The following is a 26,447-nucleotide window of genomic DNA, read 5'->3' as shown; positions in this document are numbered from 1 at the left end:
CGCCATGCCACAACTGTGAGGAATCAATGTGCACAATGATCTAACATAAAAAGAAATGATTTCTCCATCAAGTAAAGTTTTCATAGTAACCTTACGTGAAAAGATCAGATGTGTCTTTTATATCTGAATGAGTATACTTAACTTGTCATCTCAATACTTTATCTGCAAAATGTATTCTGTGTATTCCAGCAAATATTTCATTTGTATACCACCTGTAACTAAATGTAAATCTCATAGTTTAGGGAGTAATGTTATTCCAAAATTTATGTTTATTTCTTTTAAATCTGTAGCTCTTAGTAAAATAATATCAGCTGATGCTGCCATTAAGGTTTGTGTTCAATTTCTTCCTTTTACAGAGTAACAACGTTCTGTCTCTGTCTCCCAATGCTTCTTCTGCATTCTTTTATCACATGTCCTTATGCAGATTGCAAGTTGATGCTTTTAAAAACTTAACAAACACCCTGAAAAATACTTTGCAACCATTACTTAACATGGCTTTGTAGAGAATCCGGGATCAGCAGATTAGACAAAGAATAAGGTAAAAAATATATTTTGTTTAAAACTTATGTCCACTTTTTTACTTTACATGTGTGTTTTTAAAAGTGTGTTTTCTTTAAGAAGCTGGCACAATTGTTTCCTGCCAGCATTTAACTAACATTGATTAGGAAACTTGAACAATTGGTGCATTTTCTTGATATTCCTATGTTGCAGAGTTGGGTAATTGTGGTAATGCTCTATATTGTTATATATTTTTTTAATTAGTGTAACTTTGAGCTGACCGAAACAACTACATGTGCCTCTATCTAGCATTTGCAGTATATATGTTCGCAGAAAAATTACACTTACCGTTACCATTACAAATACACAAGCAAATATCCACACACCATCCCCTTCCCTGGCATACTCACCTACCTTCCAGTCACACATTCATTCATTCACATCTCCATTTTCCTCCCCTTTTTATTCTCATTCATTATCATGATTTTTCCATCCCTTCCATTCATTCTTTAGTTCCACACCCTCTTTAATTACACATTCTCATCAATAGTTTATCCATCATACTACTTCTTCCATATTTAATCCTCACAAATCTACAAAGCACATTTATTCATTAAGAACCCCCCTTTTTCCTCCTTGCTGATCATGTTCCCCATACGAACTCAACTTTTGTTGTGTCCACAGCTCTGGGGTACTGTCCCCCCAGGATGTTTAACAAGCAGGTCTGAGCTTGCAATGGGAGAGTGGGCAGGTTCTGGCATCATGACGTCACTCTGGGGGAAGTTTATTCCCCTTTGAGTGATACACGCTACCCTCGCTTGTGCGGTCCGGACTCTGAACCTGGCGCATGTGCACTCCCTCCTACTACACACCTTTTTTAAAAAAGTGTATATTATGGTCCGCGGGATTTAAAATTATGAATTTAGTGGTCCATGAGGTCCGAAAGGTTGGTGACTGCTGTTCTAGGGAATGATTTCACAGAGAGTAATGCTTACCTTAACCTTTGTTTTGCATAGTCTTCCTCCCTTCTGGTTTTGACCCTTATCCACATCATCACATTTACTGCAGGCCACAGGCCATATTCAGTCACTTATGAGAAGGGGATTCGAGCACCGGCTATTTAAAGGTAAGGCAAATAAACTTCTACATTACATCCCTCCTAGACAAAATGAGCTTTGTTTTGTGTATATGCTCTGCGGGAGAAGGACTGGTAATTTTTTTGTGGAGATGGGAGAAATATAGACATATATCTACTAAAAATATTGTGCAGTGTTTGGTTTTCCTGTATTAGTTATTAAACTATTACTGCCACTTGATATGTTTGTAATAAACAGGTAAGTAGAACCTTAAATGCTGGTGAATAATGTAAATTGTCATGTTTATGTTGTGGCAATGAGTGTCTGTTTACAAAAAATCTTGAAGAACTAATAGAAAATCGTTGTCACATCGCATGAGCATTTTCATCTTTTGCAATAGGACAGTATACACGGAAGTGTTAAAGCCTACCTAAACTCAGGGTAGACAACCCTTTTATGTAAAGTAAAAATTCAGTTGTTTTTTTTTTTTTTCTTAAGGGTGCAGCACTGCCGTCTAAATCCGGATCGTCTAGGCTCCTGGGAGGCTCTTGGGCACTCCTGCACATGCCCGAAACTTTGAAGCGTTCCTAAACTCAGGGTAGTCAACCCTTTTATGTAAAGTAAAAATTCTCAATTATTGAGAATTCCACAAAGCAGGACTACATTCAAAGGACAAAAAGTCACTAGGGGTAGAAGTAAAAATTCTGAATTGAGAATTCCACAAAGCAGGACTACATTCAAAGGACAAAAAGTCTCTAGGGCTAGAAGATTTTGGCAGTGACATATAAAGTATCTTCTGCCAAAACACCTTCTCTTGGTTCTGGTGGCTATTTGTTTTTTACATCATCGGTGGCTGTCCATTGTTCAAAGAGAAACGTGTTGAACCCAAAAGAGGCGGCAGTGAAGATGACAGGACCTGTCATATCTGCAGAGAGATAACACTCAGAATATCCTTTTGCTTTCCATGCCTTTTTCCATGGATAACATGGCTCCTGGGATGGCCAATACTCATACAGGCTGTGGAGATCCAGAGCTTTATGACCCTAGCAAACTCTCAAGCCTTGTGTCCATTCATATATGTTTGGTATTGTACTGTTTTTTTTTTTTTTTGCTTGCTTTAAGTGCATGTCTTTAAGTCTTTTGAGTCCACAGAACTTTAATCTTTTACATGACTAATTGTCCTGCCCTGTGATGTGCTCACATGTAGCTTTTTACCTTGATTGCATAATTGCTAAAGATTCCTACAAAAAAAAAGGGGCATGAGACAAATTTAATGAGTCTTGCATGCGAAACTGATCTTGCCAGAAGAAAAGGTTTGTCTTAGCTCTTCTCTTAGCTCCCACAAATCCATCATTTTTGCATTGTTACCAAACACTTTCTACCACCTATCTATTCCTGTCTCCAATACTTCACTTATCATCTCCTGTAGTTTCCAACCCACAAGGCCATTGCCTTTCCAAAAAAAAGTAGAAAAAAGTATATGACAGTGAAATGAGTTTTTCTAATCATTTTCAAGCACAGAATTTTTTTATGCTGGTGGAAACAAGGCCTAAGAGGCTTTTTGAGTTGTTACACATAATGCAAATGAATGCAGAAATCACTTTCTCCGTCCAGCAGAGCATCTAAACAGAGCCAAATAAGTTGTTTCCCAATTATATTTCTTGTTAAATCTTGTTCTCCTTGACTCACTTTGTCCAGGTGTCTAGTTCACCTACCATTGCATGGCCTTTATTGAACCTTGCTTCTTTTTGATTGTTTTTAATGTCCTGCCATGTGGCATTAATCTTTTGTAAAACTGCTTGTTATTCCTGAGAGCAGAATAAAAGCAGGAAATGCCCTACAAGAAATGTTTACAGAATATCCCTCTCCCTATGTATTAGAGGATTAATGTTAATGTATCCTGTACTGCAGTGCTTACTTAAAATCCAAGAGACTTCTTCTCATTCCTTCAACTCACAAAGTAGTCTTTGATCCACTGCAGGGTCAAGAGCTGTCTTCCCAGAAGACTTCAGTGGAGTAACCACCTATAATTATGCCAATAAGTCCACAGCAAGTGTTGATCTGAAGTTTTCTCCAAGGGCCTTCTCAACTATAGAGTGCAGCTCCCTAAGCCAGAGAAATCCTTTGGAGAAAAAAGCCTTCTCCAGCCAAAAATCTTCACATTTTACCAATGAGATTTAATTCAATTATTGAATTTGGAAGGCACAATTCAGGTGGGAGACTGAAGAAAAAAACAGATCTTTAATAATTAGACTTCACTGGCTTTGATTAGGACAACCTGTAGTTACAGTTAATAGAAAAAGAAAGATATTAATGCACAGACATACTCAGAACTGTAATGAAAAATATGTCCATTTTGCTAGATAAAACTTGTGTTCATTTAATGCTAGAATAATTATTTGGAAAATTCAAATAGATTTTTCTTTTCTATTTCAAAAGACAAACATTACATATCTTACTGTATTTATTCTTTTAGTAATTATAAATTTGTAATATTTGTATTTAAAATGTGTGTGTTCAGATGACCATCACCCCCAGGGGCTGGATGTTTGGCAGAGAGGTTGAAGAACTGTGGGCAAGCAATGGTGCAGAGGTCCAGCAGGAAAAGTAAGTTACATTTACAGGCACAAGCTATCTCTCAGCCCCAGAGTTCCAAATCAGGAGACGTAAAGAGGGACAGACCAAGCTAAATCTAATTAGGACAAAAAATGTATACCCTAACTTATTGACATTACGCATATTTATGCTTTGTTATTGGTATTGTTTGGGTCTTGTCAAAAAAGGCATTTTTTTAATAAAATAATTGTTTTCTGTGTTTAAAACTCAGTGCTGATGATTTTCTATGGCCGTTTTGTATTTACATACTATAGGCCTAGTTTATTAAAGATCTTCAAGGCTGGAGGGGATACACTTTTATCAGTGAAGCTGGGTGATCCAGCAAACCTGGAATTGATCTGGTCCACAAATGAGAACATTTGCTAACAAATAGCAATTGACTGTTTAGAAATCCATTCCAGGTTTGATGGATCACCCAGTTTCAATGTAAAAGTGTATCTTCCAGGCTTGGAGAGCTTGAATAAATCAGCTCCTATATCTCTAAATACATTCCAGCGTGATTATAAAATGTGACAGCTGTGGGCAAATTTTACTAAAGTTGTGTTAAAATGGCCATCAGAAGCCTGTGTGACAATCGTGGAGTACAGTTGGGAGTGGAGGTCATCGCTGTTGTCATCGGTGCAGGTTGGAGACATTGAGAAGACACCCCACCCCAGGAGACCTTAGTACAAACCTGAGTGACAGATCTCAGTACCAATCTGCAGTGCAGATCCCCAGGCATACCACAGTACACACCTCCCAAACAGATTTCAATACAGCCCCCAGTGTGGACCCCAGTGACAACCTACAATACAGACCCTCCCCAGTATAGGCACCCCAGTGCAGACCCCCAGGCATGCTGCAGTACACATCCCCTGGACTGATCGCATTACAAAGCCTCAATGACAGGTCTCTGTGCAGACCCCCAGGCATGCCGCAGTACATACCCCCTGGACAGATCACAATACACACCCCCATTTCCAGTGCTGAGCACTGATAGAGCAGTGAAGGGTCAGAAACACTATTCATTTTTGTTGACTGTATCACCAATAATTGTCCCGATCACTAACGTCACTGGGAATAAAAGGACAGAACAAAAAAGTGCGCAATCTCCTAATGTCTCCATACCCGTTTATGTGTCAATATACATCGGATTCTTTGAGTCAAAATAACTTCTGGACGGGCTTTGTATCCGCTAACTAAACCTGCTCTTTGGATCTCAGCGTTTATTTTATATCTATAACTTTTATTATAGTATAGAGTTCAGTTTTCCAAGACCTAAACAGAATTTGTCTTTTTGCCTGTTGGTGATTGGTACAGATCTCTCTTGCAAGAGAGTGAATTGCCTTAATGGTGACACAACAAAAAACCTGATAGTGGTCCTGACCCTTCACTGCTCTATCCAAAGGTTACAGATGTGGTTTCAGCAATTATGTTTATTTATTGTGATAAGATTGTATCCGGGTCATATATCTACAAATGGTGCAATTTGTGTGATTATTGGCAATAAAAAAAGGCAGTATAGAAAGTTAGGATGGTGAAAATTCACATTTTAATCATTGATCATTACAAATTTTTGAGATGAAAGATTTTAAATGCAGAATATTAGAAATTATGACATTTCTTACTTTTCAATAGTAAAACATATAACAAAGAATATCAAATATCGGATGAAATAAAATCCTGATAATGATGAACCATTCTTGAAATACCCAGGACTAAAATGTCATAATCCACTTGATTAAAAGAATACCCACCCACAACGTCTTTGGAACATCAGAAAACTCTATCCCCAAAGCAGCTTCTTGTGTGTTCATTAGCGAGCCAAGAAAGGAAATGGGATGAAAGAATCAATACAATACACATTAACTTTGAGCTCTTATGATCCGTCAAACACGAGTATAAATTGTTCTATTGTAGCACATGTTCCATAGGCTTCAATTATTGCAGACACAACTGATACAACGAAACAAATTAACTTCGCTTGACCACCTGTCATTAGTGTGACGTCTTTGCTCAACATGAGCACTTAGAGGCTGGCTGCTTGTTTCTTTATATGGGAGTGATGTCTTTTTCAAATAATAAAAATAGGGTGATCCATATCCTAATGTTTTTTAAATGCACTTTGGAGCGTGGCCAAGTGGGTTTCTTTAATCCATGTTAACATAAGTAATGCAATCTAGTGTAGAATACTGACGGGGAGTTCACACTAGAGGTCTGCTAGATGCATATTGTGCACTCAATCACTAAAAAATAATAAGAATAAAAAGACTCAAGTTAATGCAATTCTGTTTTTATTATGTGAGTATTATAATACATTTATTTTGCCAGTTCGACAATTAGGTGCCATTTAGTTTATGTGACATGGAGCATGCTGATAGGACCAGAAGGAAAAGTGAAGAGAAAAAAAGCTCATAGCTGCTGCTGATTTCACTGTCCAGGCTGGGACAGGTCCAGGACTGCCTGGGCTCAGAGGAAGTGGGTTAAATGATAATGGACATCAGACTGGATAAATGAAATGGCAGACAAACTGCTTGGGAAACCTTTGGATTAAAGCTGAACATTGCAGCAAAACCGGTTTTGTTGCTTTGGCTTTTATTGGAATATTCATCTTTATTGTGCTGTGTTTGCAGTGTCCTGCTTTACTGCAATTTCATCTTGCAGATTGTGCATGTCTTTTGCATGCAGATAAGTATCAATCTTTAGAACTGTTTTGCAACCACAGAGGCAGTTAAACTTTCACAGGATTGTGTGTCTACCTACCTCTGGTAATCTAACAAATGCTGGCTAAAATTAAACCTCAGAACTTTTCTACTTAGAATTGCTGTTTTTAAACAGGTACAAATAAGTATTTTTTTTAATTGTTTCAATCAGATAATATATTGCAAAAAATGTGTACAGAAAAATAAATTGCATTTAAAATAAATAATCTGCAGCTCAGGGATCAAGGTGCTGGCATGCCATGGAGCCTGCTCATGATGCTCACATGTCCAAAAATCCAAAGAAGCTAGATGTTCACTAATGATTTTGTCTTGTAAAAAAAAGTTACTCCAGGTTCCAGACAGTTCATACTCAGAAGTCCCTTTCCATGGGCCTGGTCCTCTAATGCACGGGTCCCCAACCCCTGGTCCATGGCCGGGCCGTCTGACAGCTCGGCCATAGGAGCACAGAGACCGGCAGTTCCCAACCTGTGGTACTCGGACCCCACTTAGGGGGGCGCACCAGCCAGAGCCACAGACCATGTCTCCTGGTGTTGTCTCCTCATGTTGTCACTCTAGGGGAAGTTTCTTCCCCTTTGAGTGACACACAGCTCCCCATGCATGCGAGGTCCGGAGTCCTTAAGTTTAGTGGTCCATAGGTCCGAAAAGATTTGGGACCACTGCTCTAATGTGTTCAATTCATGGATAGGAGCAAATACATTTCTCATGCTGGAATCATAAGCATGTGGTTGGCTTCTTGAGATTTATTGACTTTGTGTGGCACTTAGCATGTGCAGATAACAGAACTGTAGGTGAGAACCAAGCAGACCTACCCATTACAAGCTGCCTGCAGAAAACTATCAGGTGGGTAAATACAAGACGTGTTAACTGCACAAAAATGGAGCAGTGGTAAAAAAAAAAATGCCATTTGGCCAAATCCAATTTCACTTTCTGTTTTATTGTCTATGGTGACTGGTACAAATAAAGGGCTGAAGCTCTCCAATGGGTTCATATACATTAAAAAAGCCTTCCCTTCTATTTACAAAACAAAAAAATAGTGTTTTGCCTTTGGGTACACATTAACTATAATGGGTTTATCGGAGAGAACAGAAGAAATTTATTGTGATTTGTTACTGCTTATCCAGAACGACTGGCTTTACTTGATGATGTCATCAAGGGGTGAGCCACAAAAAGCTTTTATGTAGGAAACTTTCTGTAAGATAGGGTAGCTGCAACTGAAGACACAGGGAAATGTCACAATAATGGCCTTTTAAAAAGTGCACAGCCCCTATTTTGACTAGATATATAATTATATCCTAGCCTTAAGCTGGCTTGGAGCAAGAAATACGAGGAATACCATAAAAAAAGGAATTTGACTTGTACATTTGCTTTTTATACAGAATAATTAAATTCATACAAAGTCACACATCCTAGGGTTTTATAAACTAATGTTTGTCGAGCTAGTAAAAGAATTTGGGGAAAATAATTTATCCTATCTGGTCATTTTCTAACACCATTGTCATACAGCAATCTGTTGGCACGGATCCAAAGTAAACCTGGATATTTTGTCACCTAGTGTTTGTGTGTATATATAAATATATATTATACATTGTGTAAGAAATGATGCATATACTATACTAAGGGATTATTATTTACTATAATAATAACATACTATATTTAATTTACTTTCCCAACCTTGCAAGCCCTTCATACAAAGCAAATTGACACTATCCACTAATACCTTAGCTAATTCTTATGTCCATCCAGATTTTGGTGAGTATATGATTTCCTTTGAAAAAGCCCAGGAAATTAAAAGGCCTGAACAGAATCACCATATATAGAGAAAGAATGCAATCCATGAAAGGTACAAAATCTCTTAACTGTCTATAGGTTTAGGAAGATATCAACGGGAGCCCTAAGTATCAGGTCAGGCTTTTATGGATCAAAAAAAAGTGCTGCCAGGAGATCAGTGTTTTTTTTTTTTTTTTGGATGGCCACGCTCATCGGGACAGTACGGGACCTACTGGATTTGGATTGTTTCCACTTTATGCGAACATATGATACCCATAGTTACCTAGCTGCCCAATATTCCAGGATAAATTTTGACTAGTAACAATATAAATTAGAGTTGAGCATATTCTACCTTTGCTCCTCAACGGTCAAGTCTGGCAGTTGGCTGTTCAGTTCTGCATTATATAAAAACAGGGAGACTATGTATTTCTGGGGAGAATAGGGCAGTAAGAAGAACTTGGAATGTAATTAAAACTTTTCTATGTACCACTCAGCACCATGAAGCTGTTGTTTGCTTACAATGAGCAAAGTAGAGGTTCACCTTAAGTCTGACCATAAGGAAGACCTTTAGTGTTAGGTGACTTACTCTTCAGTTGCCTTTGCTGTTTTGGAAAGAAATCTCAGAGAAAACATGAATGTTTCATATAATAAAGACAGAGTAAGAATGGGAAAGGTAAAGAAAAAGGAAAGGAAGCCTCAAAGCCGTTGAGTTAGATTTGAAGTTTCTAGTGTTCATACACATGGATAGGCAAGCGATACTCAAGAGACATCGCGTTATCTCCACCTGTATGCCTTTTTCTTCTTTCACGTTTTCCTCATCTCTACTGAACAGAGGCAAAGAATCAACCTACAGTTCAGAGTTCACCTAATCTAATGATGTGTATGAGAATCAGTGTGAGTGGCATTGAGAGGTCTTCATAAGCTTGTATCAAGTGTTCTCCAGAGATTGTATCAAGAGGTGGGGAAATGGCAAGGCATCAAGCAATCAACCCGATCTTCAGGAATGTCAATTCATTTCCATTTTAAATGATTAATAGTAATGATAAAATGATTTGTTTCATCTTCTGTAATTTGCATTCGTAAGATCTGCTTAATCTTCTTTGTGATGGGAATTTTCAGTTATGTTCAAAAGTTATCCAACCCCATTATTTGCCCATTTTTGGAAGTTTTAAAGCTTAAGATTCCTCCAAAAAATCCTTAGATGCTGCTATGTGAAATAGCTAATTGGTTACTCGTATGTATTGGAAGATGCAAATGTAATTTCTACTTACTAGAATAACAACGATACAACAATATGTAGTAAGGCCAACTTCAAACCCATCTTTTGTGTATTTTTTTTTTTAATTGGGTCACAGTTTGTGAAAAATAACAATTACAGCTTTAGCTACAATACTCGCCTTTTCCTACTTATATTACACTATAGTAATACACTATACCACAATGAGATGTCTTCAGTGTTTTCCAGGTTAAATGACTGTCAGGATCGTTAAACCTGGAATATTCAATACATTCTGTAAGTGCAAAGTGTTATAGAGCTGCCCCTGAGGGGGCATCATCACAGTGCCCTTGCATTATTATACGTAATGAAGGCAAACATAAGCTGCACCATAAAAGCCACACCAGTGCCAGAAGAGAGGGAAAGAGGAGTCAAGTGGCCAGCCCAAAAAATGTCAAGCAAAAATAACTTATGGGCCTGAAGAAAGGGCCCTTTAAAGCAGACCTCCAGCCTCATGTAATTTTGGGGCAAAGGCAGCAAGCAATCAGAAATCTTGCAAAGGCAAGGGAAATCTCATTCTTATGGTTACAATAACCAGCCTCGCCTTGGAAATACAATACCTCTAGTCATGTATTAGAGACTAACCCCCCCCCCCATCCTTCATATGTATAGGTTAATGGTTACCAGGGCAAAGAATCAAAATAAATTATCCACACAGATAAAAAAGTAGTTCAACATTTTTTTCCCATCCTCACAATACCAGGTCTAGAACTGACCACATATTGATCTCCACCAACTTTCTTTCCTCAGCTATATCTTGTGATATCCTTCCTTCATATCCTTCCGGATCATGATGCGGTTATGTTGTCTGTGTCCTCTTTATATGAGAAGCCAAGGGAATTTAGGTGGGTTCTTAATGAGTCAATACTGAGTGACCCTGACGCAACGCTGGAGATTGGTAATGTGCTGAGAGCATTTTTCTTGCTAAATGACACTGGTGGTGTTTCTTTGGGTACATTGTGGAACAAAACGGTCCTGCGGGGCCACTTTATACAGTTGGCCACTCGTAAGAAGCAGAAAAGACAAGCCCAGATTACACAATTGGGGACGACTTTTCAGAATCTGTCGGCTCAATTTAAATCTTCACCGACTATTTCCTTGTGGAAACAATTGGATAAAGCTAGGCAGGAGTTGGATATTTGTCTTACTGATCGGGCGGACAAGCAGATTAGATGGACTCGTAATAAATATTACACTAAAAGTAACAAGCCAGATTCTATGCTAGACAAGCCTTTAAGATCTTACTTTAGAGACTTTAAGCCTTACCCTTTACACATACCCAATTTTGGTCCGTGTAGTCATCCTATTAAAATTCTGTCTGAATTCACACGTACCTTCGTAAGTTATATGAAGCCCAGGACTCTATTACTTCTGAAGAACTGTGTGCTAAGCTGATGGGTGTTAACCTTCCATGGCTATCTGAAGCCCCACATTTTTCATTGGAAGCCCCTAGTACGCAAATGGAAGTTCAGGAGGCCATAAAAACACTCAAACCACACAAGTGACCGGGGCCTGATGGAATCTCACCTTTATACTACAAAAATTTTTTTGATCTGCTTGTTCCTGGACTAGTGAAATTTTTTAACCAATTTTTACAGGGGGAGACCTTCGGTCCGGATACTCTTTTGGCAAATATTTGCATGTTACCCAAGCCTAATTTGTATCACAGTACTTGGTCAAACTATAGACCGATTTCACTTGTGATGTGAAGTTACTAGCAAAAACTTTGGCTTCACGCCTAAATGACAAAATTGGAAGTCTGATAGGAGGTGAACAGGTTGGGTTTATACCTCAAAGGCACGCAGAAAATAACACCCGTAGATTACTTCCTTCACTTGATACACTTGGCTAAACATAGAAGTGTACTGGCTATGCTGTTGTCTCTTGACATCCGCAAAGCCTTTGACACAGTTTCCTGGTCATATCTTTTCGCCCTCCTTGACATGTGGGGTTTTGGTCCCAATTTTTTAAGCTGGGTTAAAGCCCTATATATAGTGCTTCTGTGATATACACAGAATATCATTCAGCATATTTTCCCATAACCCGGGGTACGCGTCAGGGTTGCTCACTGTTGCCATTACTTTTTGCACTGGCGATGGGGCCGCTGGCGTTTATGATCAAGTCAAATCCAGATATTTTGGAATTGGAAGTTGGTGGATATCATTACAAATTATGTCTCTTTGCTGACGATGTGGTCCTTTTTCCTATGAACCTAGTACTCTCCCTACCTAATCTAGCCCGACTAATTATTATTTTTTTCTTCAACTTCGGGTCTGTCTGTGAATTATTCGAAATCTAGTGCACTTAATATTTCCACAACCTGACTTACGGGCAAATTTTCCATATAAAAATGGGAATCGTTTAAACTGCCTTATTTGGGTATATATCATATGGCCTCATACGGCACAATGTATTCTGCCAAATATGCTTCTATCTTAGTAACCACTAGGGCTACACTGGAGTCTTGGAAGAGGTATCATATCTCTTGGTTGGGTAGAATTGCCGCTCTGAAGATGACGGCTCCTCCTAGACTCCTGTACTTATTTTGGGTTCTCCCGGTAGTGATATCGCATTTAAATTGCCCACTACAGAGAGTGTTCTCAGATTTCGTGTGGTGGGGGTCCAGACCTAAGGTAGCAAAATGGATTATGCACAAACCTAAAGCCTATGGAGGCTTGGCATTGCCTAATATCCTGTACTTTTATAGGGTGGTTCAACTGGCTCCTTTGGCTGCATACCATGTTAGGGCACACAAACCTTTATGGGTTGACTTGGAAGCACATTTATTGTCCCCAATTGCGCTGGATACTATACTTTGGATCCCTCCAACCTTCTGGAAGAAGGTTGAGAGCCCCATTAGACAACACTGTTTGAAAGTATGGGATGATGTCAAATTCTCTGGTGCTCTGATGTCTCCACATACCCCGTTGGAGACCATAGTGGGAAACCCCAGTTTTTTGCCAGGTATTGAGGTACCATCCCGTTTTTCTGAGTGGTTGGCTCTAGATATCAGCAGGGTGAAAGACTTAATGATGGCTGTGGGAGTAAAGTCCTTCCCATCATTACAATCCAAGTTTGATGTCCCCCGCTCATGTGTTTTTTCGTATTTACAGCTACTTAACTATGTTCAGTCCCTACTCAAATACGCACGTAACCCCTTGTCGCACACCACTTTTGAAGGGATATGTGACAAGGACCCATTGGGTAAAGGAATTATCTCTCGAATATATAATTCTTTGCAACCAGGTGGGATCACGATATTGGCAGAACTTTGGATGACACATAATAGGTCAAACAACTCTTTTCACTCTTCTTGCACTAATCTGACTATTCTAGAATGATGAAAGGGTCTATAACTCTTTGCATTTTGCGCATTCTTTGCCTTGCCCCACTTAAGTGAAATGGCTTAAGATGACTTTAATTTGACTTAATTTGCTATATATTGTAGAATACTAAATGTGCCAACTCACTGCTTAACGGTTTACAGGGGAGTCCAAGAGGAACCACCCTGTTTAAATCAGTGCTGTAAGCTAGACTAAGCTAGACTAGAGTAAGTAACAAACTTGGTTGTGTATTTTTTTTTGGCATTTTGTGTGCAGCTCACTATTTACCACATCCAAATTCTCAGCATTACAGCTTTTTCACAATATTGGCCAGTACTTGTCTCCTTTTGGTGTACCTGGGATATGCTTAGTTATATAGTTTAGTTCTCGCAGACTAATATTGTATATTTACAATGTTTTTGCATATATATATATGTTTTTATAGGTATGTTGTTACAAATACTCCCCCTATTACAAATACTACCCTAAAAATTTATCGAAATCCTTCAAGGTAAATGTTATTACAGAATAACTTGATAAGACCTTTATGGCTATTGCATGAATACCCAAATTGGAGATTAATAATTTTATTACAATGCCAGTATTTTACTATTTATATGTGTTGTTCATTATCGTGTAAGAAATGTTGATCTCCTTTAGTGTAATTTTGCTACTGGGAATAACACATGTGATTTCTATGATATTGAGTGTGCTGATTCCAAATCTGCACTCAGAATTTGCCTATCGTGTATAGATTTTAAGTTATAGGCGCACTATAGCTGTTAAAATGGTTGGTAATTGGGTAATGTATTTTTACATGGGAATATTATAACAGTTGCAGCTACCACTATGCCTGCTGCTGCCTCCGCTGAATCACGTTCCCTGGTGGCATGCATGTTCCAGCAGCGACTGGGCAAGTCTGGGTGTGTTAGTGAGCTGACATCAGAATTAGGTATATAGGGCGAGAAGGACCAAGGGCTTGTCTCTAGTGTGAAACCATCCTATTGGATAGTACAGCTAGGCCATAGGGAGTCTGTTTTGAGCTAAAGAGCTGTGTTAATAAACCAGACAATTTTTGCTACATTTGTGCAAATATACCCCGTGTGATCAACGCACTAACCTAACCAAGAGGGTGAGATTTGCTTACAAGTATTACTTTGGATGTGAAATTGGAGATCAGGATACATTCTGGGCGCCTCATATCTGCTGTCAGGTGTGTTACATTGGCTTAACACAATGGTTGAATGGGAAAAGGAATAAAATACCTTTTGCTGTGCCTATGGTTTGGCGTGAGCCAAAAGTCCATTACTCAGAAGGCAACTTCTGTATGAGTAAAAATGCTGGGTTTTCGAAGAAGACTAAGTGGAAAATTGTCTATCCTGATTGTGAATCTGCTCTGAAGCCAGTGCCACATAATGCAGAGAATCCAGTGCCAGTCCATCCTATATCTGTTGTTTTTTTATCACTATGTGTACTATATATTGTGCACAAAAAACCATTTACATTTCTTGCCAATTGAATTTTTTTTTTCTGGCTGCAGATAGGACATCTATAGAACTGGTGCTAAGAATGAAGAGAAACTCGCTCAAGACATCAAAACATACCTCGAACAGCAATTAGGACCCTATAGGGGAGATCCACAGAATACCTCTATATTATAGATTCTAGAAATCCTCTGCATCCCTCCTGCTTTTTTCCCCTCATATCAGATGCTTGGAATCAGAGACACATTTGAAATGGATGTCAGGTCAGAACCTCAATGCTCCAAATTCTGGTCAGGGAATAGGCTTACTGTACCGCATGTCAAAATTTGAAGGATGTACGGCTGAAGCCTGGGACTTGAAAGGAGACTGTACTCAAAAACTTGCCGGGCAGCATTTTAAGCAGTCGTGTAGCCTTAACCATATTCAGCCTTCAGACAAATAAGAATTTTCAATGTGAAGTTCTTTTTTTTTGTTTAAGAGAACATGGTAGATTTTCATCTCTGCTGCTTTCCCGAGTGACCAGCCATCCACACTCAATATGACTGGCAAGATTATTGATGCATCTGAAGGAAACATAAGTAAGGCCCCGTGTGTATGATTTTATTTTAAGTTTAGAAGGACCAACGCTACCTTGACCAAATAGTGAACGATGGCTACATGACGATAACCAGAGGGCACAATGTTTGAAAAATTCTAAAATTATTTATATAGGTACACTTTTTGTTTTATTTAAAAAAGAAAAAGCATAAGTATAAATCAGAAATTGATAAAATGCCAATTAAGTACCTTGGTGAGATTAAAAAATGTAACATAATAATAATAATAATAAAATTCAGCAGCTTTTTACTCTAAGAACTAACATTGAAAATTAACAGAAAATGGGTCATTGATTTGTATAAAAAGAGATCTTAATCTGTTTAAGTAGCTTCTAGACCAGACCTTTTAAGAATTGGTGGACCAATAACTTTCCGGTCTTCAGGGAACCCCTGATAATATTTACTTTATCCACAACTCACAGTACATTAGTGTGGTGTGTATTAGGAAGAATACTGCTTACGTTGCTAGCCAGTGGAAGGAATATCACCCTACAGATAGCCAAAACAATCACTGGTGTCACATAAACTGATCTGAGAGGTACAAATTGCTCATTGGTTAAGAAATCCCTACCAACCTCTGAAGGAACCCTGGGGTTTTACAGAACCCTGGTTAAAAATCACTGCTTTAGAGGTTCAGCTTCAGAATTTGTCCTCAACAATTAATATTTTTAGGGTTACCCATGGAGGTCTGTCTTTCTAATTCCTTGGATGACTAAGCCTGTTCAGAATAAAATTCATTAGGAGGGTGGGTCCTCTGTGGTGACTTTGTTCATGTTGGTAGCAAACAAGTTCACTTAGAGAAGACATTATCGGTATGGGGCTGTATATCTTCGTACATGTGCTAGTGATTTGGAACTAGAACAAGCTCTGAACTCATCAGATGCTACATATTGGCTTTATGGAGAAGGGCCATTCAGGACCTTGGTCTCTCTCTAGTACATTGTATACTTCAGGTCTTCATTCTGAAGAATTTTGTTATCAAGAATTTATATAATGTTGAAGGTGTATTCATCATAGAATATGTGAATCATAATATTCTGGGCTCCTATAAAGCCTAAAAGTCTACCCGTCATGTTTTGTAGCCCTAAAGTATTACACAGTTACATACACATGTTCCATAGCCATGTCTCTAACTGACTGAGGAGCTTACAGTCCAATGTGTTTAACATAAGGGCCAGGGTCAGTTTGGGGGGAAGTTAACTAGCCCACCTATATGCTGAGACCCTGCTTAGATAATCTTATTCATTTAGGTGATCTATGCCTTCTGGTTAGAGTAGCGAGTAGAAACACTGCAGATGAACTGCATCACAGGGTAGATCATTGCTCAGTTTTTTTGATTATGTTAGACTAATAAAGTTGGACTTGCATTAGGAAGAATTTTTGAAACTTTTAGACTTTATATTTTTGGCACTATATAAACAAGGACATATGAGAACACAATACTTGATGATTACAGTTTATTTTTTATTAAGCATTTTATTGACATACATATACTTTATATAAGTTACTTGTTTTGCATTTTGAAAATGATTTTATCATAGTATCATATAAGATTTGTATATTCTTTTATAGCACAATGTATTTTATACCATTATATTATTTTATACTCACTGAGTGGTTTACAGGTGCTTGATAGATGTTTGTTCTGTGTGATCTGACTATGTGTGCAATAACTCCAGTAAAAGCTCAAAATTACAATAAAATGGAAAATAAGCAGCCACAGAGAGAAAGAGGGAGAGAGTATGCAGAGCAAATAACAATGGGCTTCAGGAAATGTTAACTGTGTGGAAGAATCTCCCAGTACTTCTTACAGTAAACATGGGGTGTCTTTGTATATAAATATATATTGCATTGTTGTATCTTGTGTTCTAAAATGTTTCAATTTGTTATCTTGGTGTTCTGTAAATGTTTTATTCCGAGTCTGAAATTCAGCAGGTAAAGATTTAACAACTTTCCCCGTTCTAGTGTAAGTGTAGTTCTGTACTACGTATCCCATTCTACTCCATACAAGTTCCTTTATTACAATCAATATTAATATATTTACAGTGTACACATAGACTATCTCAAGGGCAGGCAGTCTTTATAAGCCTTCACCTATTTACACTGCAGTGAGTCTCCCCATGCAGTACACCTTGTGTTATAGCAATCCATATGGCACGCTGAGCACCAAAAGTGTAGTGGGGGGGCACGGGTGAGCACGCTGTGGCCTCACTTTTTTCGGGAAAGGGCACGCGTGCTCAGTCTTATTTTCCAAAGAATTTTTTGGTGATCCTTGGCTCTGGCCAGTCCACCAGCCTGCGGGGTCAGGAGAAGGACTCCGCTGGGAGGTGCACTGTTCAGAGCCGCGGACCATGTCTCCTGTATGGAATTGCAGGCGGTTGTACACTTCCAGTGGGCCTCTGGGGTTCTCTCTTGATTCAGTCTGTGATAAATTACACAGAACTACTAAACAAAGTATTTTATTGCATTTTAATTATTTGTGTTCTTTGGGGGTACACCTTTTGCCTAAATGAATCCTGTGCTGTAAAATGTTCCTCTTTAAAATTTCAGAAATTTGGGGATATTGGCTTTCTTGGTCACTTCTAATTTACCTTTTTGGTTAAATTTACAGTTGTTAGTTTTTGATCCCTCTTGGAATGTTTAATAAAATCAATAAGGGATTGTTTGTATGTTTTTTTTACTGCTGCGATATAAAAACTGTACTCAAAATGTAGGAGAGGGTGCCATGTGGGGTTCTACTGTTTTCTGGGTATACAATGTACTAAATTATATATACTTCATATCTACATTTTAGATGTTATCCTTGAATCTGACGTTGATCTTACATAGCAGTCAGAAGTACAATATATTAATTATAGCAGAAATGGTACATAATGAAAAGGAATTCAGAATTCTATATTAATTGGCACATTTCAGTATCTTAACTCATCATGAATAAATAATCCATGACAAGGAGTCACATAGTGTTTTACATTGGAGCAACATGAATAACACATTACATGAATACGTGTCACTGATCAAAATGTAGATTGATTGAGGACCACCTACATATAGAATGTCCCTGTCGTTCCTATGTAGCTATGAATAATTTGCACTGTAAGTGGCACATTGCATAATATTAGTATACATATTTTTGGATTACAAATCCTAATCTATATTTTGTTTCCTATACACTTTACAGTGAAAATGCCAACACATGATCATGATGACCATCATGACTGTGATGACCATAAGGTATAAAAAATTCTATCCGATGAGAATTACAAGGAACATTTCTCATTTCTAAAATGGAGATGACTTATTCTCTGTAGTAACCAGTATCTGTGCTATACCAACCAATCGACCCCTACATGTTTAAGGGTAAACTCAAGGTTAAACATAAACATAAATGTTGAATCTTCTATGAGATTTTACTATTTGGGTTTGGCTCTAGATTGTTATACAGTTTGGATGAAATATGGGCAATATGAAATACTATCTTCACTTTTTTCAGTTGCATTTTAAACTAACATTTTTTAATGTACAGTATTATTACATTGGTTGTACTCATATCCACTTTTTTAGGGGTTTTTAGTGCATTCAGTATTTTGTAGTTCACTATTTTTAGTGTGGTAGGATTTATAGTTCATCCATAAAAAGAGATCTGCAGGTAATCTGATGACTATGCAGCATTGTGGTTACCTTTCGGGTCTGTAATCCTCAGTACATTTCAAACAATGTATCTTTACTTTTGGAGTCTGCAATATTTTCTATGGTAATTTTTTAGGGTGAAAGGATAGACAGGCTTTTGGAGGCAAATTAAAAGGTGAATGTTAATTTTTTAATAATGTATAGTATTTTACACAAATCAAATGGGTTGTGACACAAAAGAAAATTTATATGCGATTACTTATATATGATTCACAGGTTTCAAGTATAATCTCAGCATAAATTTCAATGGATTCTCAAGTACCCGAGGCCTTTCGCCCTTAGGCTTCCTCAGGGGAGAATTGAGATTGGAGAATTGCTTGAAAACTGAAGTTATGAGTTATGAGAGTAGATGAAAAGCATCTGCAGGACTTCCAAACCAAATTATTCCAATCAGGAAAAGAGGGGTTATATATGATAGCAATATATTGCTGTTAACAGCCCAGAACAAAATGTAAATGTAGAATAAAATAGGATACATAAGATAATTACATCCCTAGATGTTTTTCCTGGGGTCTGCAGTTATTGAATAGATAGGGAGAGTATATTAGTTTGAATGGACATATCCAGGTCAGGAAAGTATATATCAATACAAATCAATGGATGCTTTATGGTGTTCGAGAGATTTCTCGATTTCTTAGAAACTTGCAAAGGAAGCTGCAAAGCACCATATAACTGCCTTCACAAAAAGATGGTTTCTGGTTCAGCCTGAATGTCTGTTTTTATCAGTGGTGGTCGTGGGAGTAAAGTTGGCGAGGAGTCGGCAGTCAGCGGTGAAAGGCTTCTGTGATTTACTACATTAGTATGTTCATTGGTTCTTGACTGTGTTGGTGTTAGTGACAGCAAGTGACCTATTTGTGGTATACATGAGATGACAACACTAAACAATATTTTTTGTTTACTATATATTATTTCTTATTATAAGAGTTTTGTGTATTTCACTGTTTTATGTATAGTGGTCAAGCTTATAACAGATATGTCTCAGATAAGCCAGGATTTACTAAGAACAAGTCACACTTGGCTTTTTGTTGAAGTAATTTTAGAATTCCGTAATGGTTCCTGATTAACATTCAATAATTCTAGTGGACTTGTTTGTACATTGCATTCACATATTTTTCTTTATCTGTTAACTGAGATTCTTAAGCAAAATATTCTTTATTGATTTGCAAAAAATCTGCAAAAATAGCACATATATATGATGTGAAAAATTAATGGTTTCTAACTTTTTGGGTGCTCATTCTTCCATGAAACCTATTTGTAAGACAATGGTAGCTGTAGGAATTTAACAACTTAATGATTTGGACTTAAAGTGTAAATACACCTAAAACTAAAAATCAGCATATAAAAAATCCACACTGAATAAATAATAGATCCCCTAAATCAGGGGTGTCAAACTCTGGCCTGGGGGCCAAATCTAGCCCCCAACGTCCTTTTTTTTGGCCCCCAAAGGAATCCTTAATATGAACTGAAGCTGGCCCTCCGCTGCATTGAAATAGTGCCGCTACTACAGTTCCCGGCATCACTCGCATCTATAGACCAGCGGGCTCTCTGCCTATGCTTGGCCCCGCATTGGACTGTTTTATAGACACAAATGGCGGGAATTTTAGTAGCGGCGCTATTTCAATGAAGGGGGAGTTTCAGCAGCGGGCCACTCATATGATTTAGCTCTGCATTGGCCACGTCTGGCATTTCCAGCACTCCCCCCTCAGCTGTACTTTTTCTTGCTACTCCAAGGCATGGACTTTTATGGTTGACTTTTCATAGAAGAATATTGTTTTTATTATTGTTGACCTGTGCAAAAAGGTTACCATTGAAATTTAAATCAGAAGGCTACAAATAGAGAAAGAGGCATAAGATTTTTTCCAAAATCAAATAAAAATACATTTTTATGCCTCCTTCTCTATTATAAGCTTGTTCCAGATTGAAGGTGAAGCAAAACCTTTTTGTTTCCATATGAAATTCCTTAATGTTTTCAATAAATTTCAAGGTTGGCCCACAACTTTGTTCAAGTTTTTAATTTTGTCCCTCTGTGTATTTGAGTTTGATACCCCTGCCCTAAATGGTAGTGATAGCTCTGCCTTTCATATATTTCATAAATACCTGGTGATGCCAATTTATGGCACTTCCTACTGTCAGGTACAATGCTATTTCATCTACAGTTCAAATTCACTGCAGCATTGTTACTCTACCCTGTAGGGTCGTGTAGTATACTAGGGAGCAGGGATATCATCATTTACATTGCTGATATATGCGTTCCTACCTGACAATAAGAGCAGGAAATATATCAACCCTCCATGAATCTTCTTCCAAGCTTTGGTATTTATTTTTTTATAGCATACTCTTAGATTTCCCATTACTTGGAAAAGTAATAGGGAAAAACATCACAGGGGCAAAGAAGGTGAATTTTATGTTTCTGAGGAAGGTAAAACATTAGTATATTCACTATCATTAGTACTATGGCTCGAAGACATCAGCTGGTGTTCAGCTGTGCTGGATCAATTTAAAACAGACCTCTAATAACTGTTTTCAATGGGGAGGACACAATGGACACATCGTAGATTAGAACAGTGCTGTCTGTATGGCACTAGATCATACCTACCTATATAAATGTATTTAAGTATTTAATCTGCAGTGGAAGAGGTATGATGAATTTAAATAAAAACACTTTAACCAGGTCATCTTGTTGCCTTCCCTCATCATTACATCATCGTACCACCAATGGTGGTCTTCATAACCAAGTGAGAACCCTGCCAATGGAAATCTTTATCAGCTAATGGGAAGTGTCAACATAACCAGTAGGAGATGTGGGAACTTGAAAAGCACACTCCCCACCTAAAAACAGAAGATTTAGGACCTGACGTCACATGATTGTGTTTCTTTGATAGAAACATTTACTTAAATAAGCCTTTTGAGTGAAAGGGGGGTAGGGTGAAATTATGTGTAAATACCCGTAGAATCATTTTAGGATCCTCAATTTGTAAAAATTACTGTAGGGGATGTTTTGTCTGTCTAATGCACCACATTTTAATATATAGACAAACAAATACAACAGCTTAGTAACTGACGCGTTTGCAGTTTCATTCTTAATGACTGCCAGTCTTTCCCTGTAGTGCAGAGCCAAATGTTGCATAATGCTGATTAATTATTTTCTTTTTTTTCCTTTTGCGTACACCTTGTTTATAAAACATTCAAAATATTGTGTTGTCAGAGCCTTTGAAATAGCTGTAAGTAGGGTCTATTTATAGCGTAGGCTCCGCCACCATTGAGTGCGCCATGTATAGACTTCTACTTCTGCTCTGGAAACTTTCATATGCTTTCTATAATAAACTATAAAAGTCCTAAGTAAAAAGCTTGCGTTATTTACAGAAATGTGCGGTTGTAGCATGATAGGAAAAAAGGATGCAGGATTGAAGAGCATATATGGAATACAGAAGGAAGAGTAGGTAAAGTAGAGTTGGAAGCGAATCGTGTTAATGAAAAATTTAACAGTGGTGGACCCAGACGCATTGCCGAAATTGCAGAAGTAGGGATGATTAATATTTAACACAGTAATCTGCCGCTTGGTCAGTTTTCTGCACATGAATGATCTCCTCCTTCCTCCGTATTCCCTTCAATTCGAGTTTCAACCTCATCCACTAAATTTTACTTAAGCTTGCATTAATTACACCTCGTGAATTTGGGCATCGTCCCTCCTGAGATGGTGCATGTGCATGCGTGTGTCTACAAAGGGGGAGAGGGCTGAGTGATCTTTAGGAAAGGGGGAGGGGAGTTTGACTTGAGTGAATGAACAAATCATTTATTTTTCATGGTTATAGGAAAGCTGGTTGTCCTATTTAGTCACATTAGATGCTCTGTTAACACAACATAACATACAAAGTATGATAGAGAAATAAAAGCTCCGAGCAATGCATGGTCTCCCACTTAACACTCAGTGTGAGATGGTCCGGAGAATAATGGAGGTGTTCCAGCGCATTCGGGAGCTGTCAGTCTCTATATAAAACTCAATTAGGTGAAGCTGTATCTTAAACCGAGCACTTAAAAGACGACTTGGGCCTGAATTACAGAGAAATATATCATGATCAGTGAGATCCGATCAAAGTTGATTAGGATCAAATCAATATCAGTTGAACAAAAGTCTAATGATATAACAACAAAAAGTTCACAAACAATACTTGCTTGCAGAACAAATTTATAAAAAAAATTGTGAACTGCACAGCACATCGGTATGGTCATCTACACAGGGTTTGCTCAAGCAAAATGTCTACAAACAAAACTGAAAAAAATCAGGCATTTAATGCTTGCATAACAAATTTTGAGATGTTGGAAAACATTACTGAACTAGGGACTGATGTGTGATCATTTCCCATTTAAAGTAATGATTTATTCACTGCATAAGGGCCAGCATAGTATTTGTAAGATTCATAGTGCAATGCTAGGATTATTCTTTCCTACATGTCAATGGTTAAAGTAGAGCTGGATGAGTTTTTTTTTAAGTTTTCACTTATAGTATCACAGTAGAATGGGGTTGATATATTAATTTGTCTACAAAAATGGTACATGCTTGACCATGTATATTATAATAATAGAAGCATTTTTGCACAATAATGCTCTTGTTTATAAGAGTATTATGTTTTTTTGCCCCCTCATTTTTAATCCCTGTTCTTTCCTCTTATACACAAAGCAAAATGGATTGCTTCAAAACAATATGAACACTTGAAAATGCATACAATGCACGTGTGTGTATATGCTTTTCCAGGCATTTCAGAAAAGAAACATAGCCAAAGGAAAAAAAAACTAAAGGGTTACATATAGTTCCTCCTAATATACAGTAATATAACCGCTTTGTTACACTTTTCAGCAATTGATAGGAGCATAGCACATGGCAGATTAATAGCATTTGCCACATCATGAGCTGTATCTACATAGTCACAGATGCCCTTATGTAAGCAATGTTCTTACCAAAATAAAAGAAGCAACGCTGAGAAATAAAAGAGAACACTTTGATATCCAAAAAATAAGCACATTTTTGTAACTAGCAATCTGCAGCGTGTCTGTTTGTGAGGATAGAATGGCACTATGTTTGCATAAGCTAGATGGTTTTATTTTATCATATCATAAATGGTGCAATATTAATCTATATAATTCGACTAGAAGACAAAGACTATCTACTACAACAAGTAACAAAAGGAAAAAAAAACCTGATATGGAAGCTACAGTGATATAATATATAGCTGGCACTGACAACAAAAAGATATAGTAGATGAACTACATTGTTGAAAGCCTCTGAACCTCTATAAAGCACCCCCTCTGGGTATGTTCAACAATGATTTTTTAAAGCCAACTGATGTGAATATTTGAAGTTTGCTGAGTGGTGAAATTCCACTTAGCTGCCAAATAAATATTCCAGAAAACACAGACACCTAATTTTATTAGAGATGAAGATCAATAATATGCGCACTATAAACATGCTCTATGGGAATGCTTGTATATAGAAAAAAAGTCCAGCTCATTCATGCGAAACCATTACCAGGGACCAAGAGTATCCCGAGTGTCTCACTTTAACTGTCACATCTTTTTCCAAAGGCTTATGGAAAAATGCAGGAAATGGAACGTCAACAGGAAAGGACAATATAGACACACATTTCTGATTGTTAAACCATAAACCTTTCCATGTTTTTAAGCAATTGTAACAAAACTTTTCGGAAGCTTAATACAATGCTATGTTGTGCTGTAAAGACAGCTTGATACATTCCCAGTAGTCCTTCAGAAAAACATACCTGGGAGGAGCAGCTACCAGGATCTCAACCAGTATAAATAAATAGTATATATGTTATATGAATATTTATATACATACTTTAATATAATGGAAATATACACTTTATTTTAACTAAAATAGTTTCAAAATACAATGACTCATGTATAAACCTAAGGCGCAAACCATCTCATCTGTGGCAATCAATAAAAAAATATGATTCATGCTTGGACATATCACTAATATGTGCCAGCGCTTCTTAGTGATTAACCCCAAATCTTTCACTTCCAGTTAATACAAAGGCTGGTATGTGCAATGTACCACAAGAGGATGTAATTTTGCAGTATGGTGCTGTATGTGACAATCTGGGAATGAAGATCTTAGTTGTCATACATGTGAAGGATTTTCAGGAACATATTGAACAATTTGCACATTTTGTACATCTGGTGATTTTTTGCATACTGTCCTTGGGCAGATACCTAACTTTGTAAACCTGAATCATAAGAATGGTAGAAACATAGCACATGTGGAGAAAAATGGTAAAACTCTCTGGTCCTCTCTGAACACAAAACATAGTTCCAAAAGTATACCAGCGGCTTCCTCATTACCTACAATAAACTGTGTGGGGTGGTTAAATCAATACAGCTAGAAGGGGGAAGTTCTAAATCCAATGGAGGTATGAACAGATTTATTATATGAAACAGAGGAATCCTCTGAACCCAGCAATGCCTGCTAAGTACCCCTGATTAGGAACCAGGATTTTTTGGATAATCCATTTTCTTGCTCCAGTCTATATACAGATCAGTCCCATAAAAGAAGTGAGCTGTTAGAGAATTGCAGCCAATATTTTAGAAATAATTGTAATAGTAAAAATGTCTTGCTTTATTGAAAACACTCCTGCAGAGGACTGGATTTAAAAGCAAGCACAAGTAGATTTCAAAAAGATGGAAAATGTTGGGCTCAGTAAATCTGCAATATTAGCCTAATACATGTAATACATAAAGCTTATGTTTGTATGGATGAAAATTCTTGATGATATGTATTATCTCAAACTTGTGTATGTTACAAGCTAAGCATCCTTCACCCTTCACTTTATTATAACTTCATGGATCACTTTTGAGAATCTTTGTACTGGTACCCAGGAAAGCACAGTTTTTTATGTATGTGCTGTTATGTTTGTAATACTATTTGTTATAATTGGAGTTTTTGTATAGAAGACTTTTACACATTAAGGCAACCTATTCAAATGAACAGTCTGCCAACACACCTTACATGATTAGACTCCGGTTATCTTGGTGCATTAGGCTTCTGTTCTAAATAAATGGCACTGCAACATAGTAATACACGTTACATATGTTATCACAACACAGAAGTGTGGATATGGCCTTAAATATTGCTGATAAGTATGTTGGACACACACAAATCGACTCATCAGTTACTTGTATGTTGTAAGGGGATATTCTTAATTGCTGTTATTTGTTGCCTGAAAATACATTTTTTAAATGGAAAAAATTGTGATTTTTACATCTGCAAAATTAGGATATGCTTGAGAAAAATATCCAAGATTTTACCCTTTTACTGAAGAATATAACAGGGCTCATATGAATTTTTGTTAAATGTATCAGCCGAGTCCTAGTGCTATATAAAAGAAACTTGCAGAACAAGCAGCA

At 37.5% G+C, this 26,447-nt stretch overlaps 1 long non-coding RNA gene across 1 annotated transcript; it reads left to right on the top strand.

Moving 5' to 3' along the window:
• The first annotated feature begins 367 nt into the window (after nucleotides 1-367).
• On the top strand, nucleotides 368-2,171 carry LOC140344008 (uncharacterized). The gene is made up of 3 exons (XR_011923444.1): nucleotides 368-538; nucleotides 1,515-1,624; nucleotides 2,073-2,171. It is a non-coding gene; the product is annotated as an uncharacterized lncRNA (long non-coding RNA).
• Nucleotides 2,172-26,447: the final 24,276 nt, after the last annotated feature.

This window comes from Pyxicephalus adspersus, chromosome Z (genome assembly GCF_032062135.1).
Source record: "Pyxicephalus adspersus chromosome Z, UCB_Pads_2.0, whole genome shotgun sequence".
NCBI lineage: Eukaryota > Metazoa > Chordata > Amphibia > Anura > Pyxicephalidae > Pyxicephalus > Pyxicephalus adspersus.
Note: the sequence above shows the minus strand (reverse complement) of the source record. Positions and strands in the feature narration are given on the sequence as shown.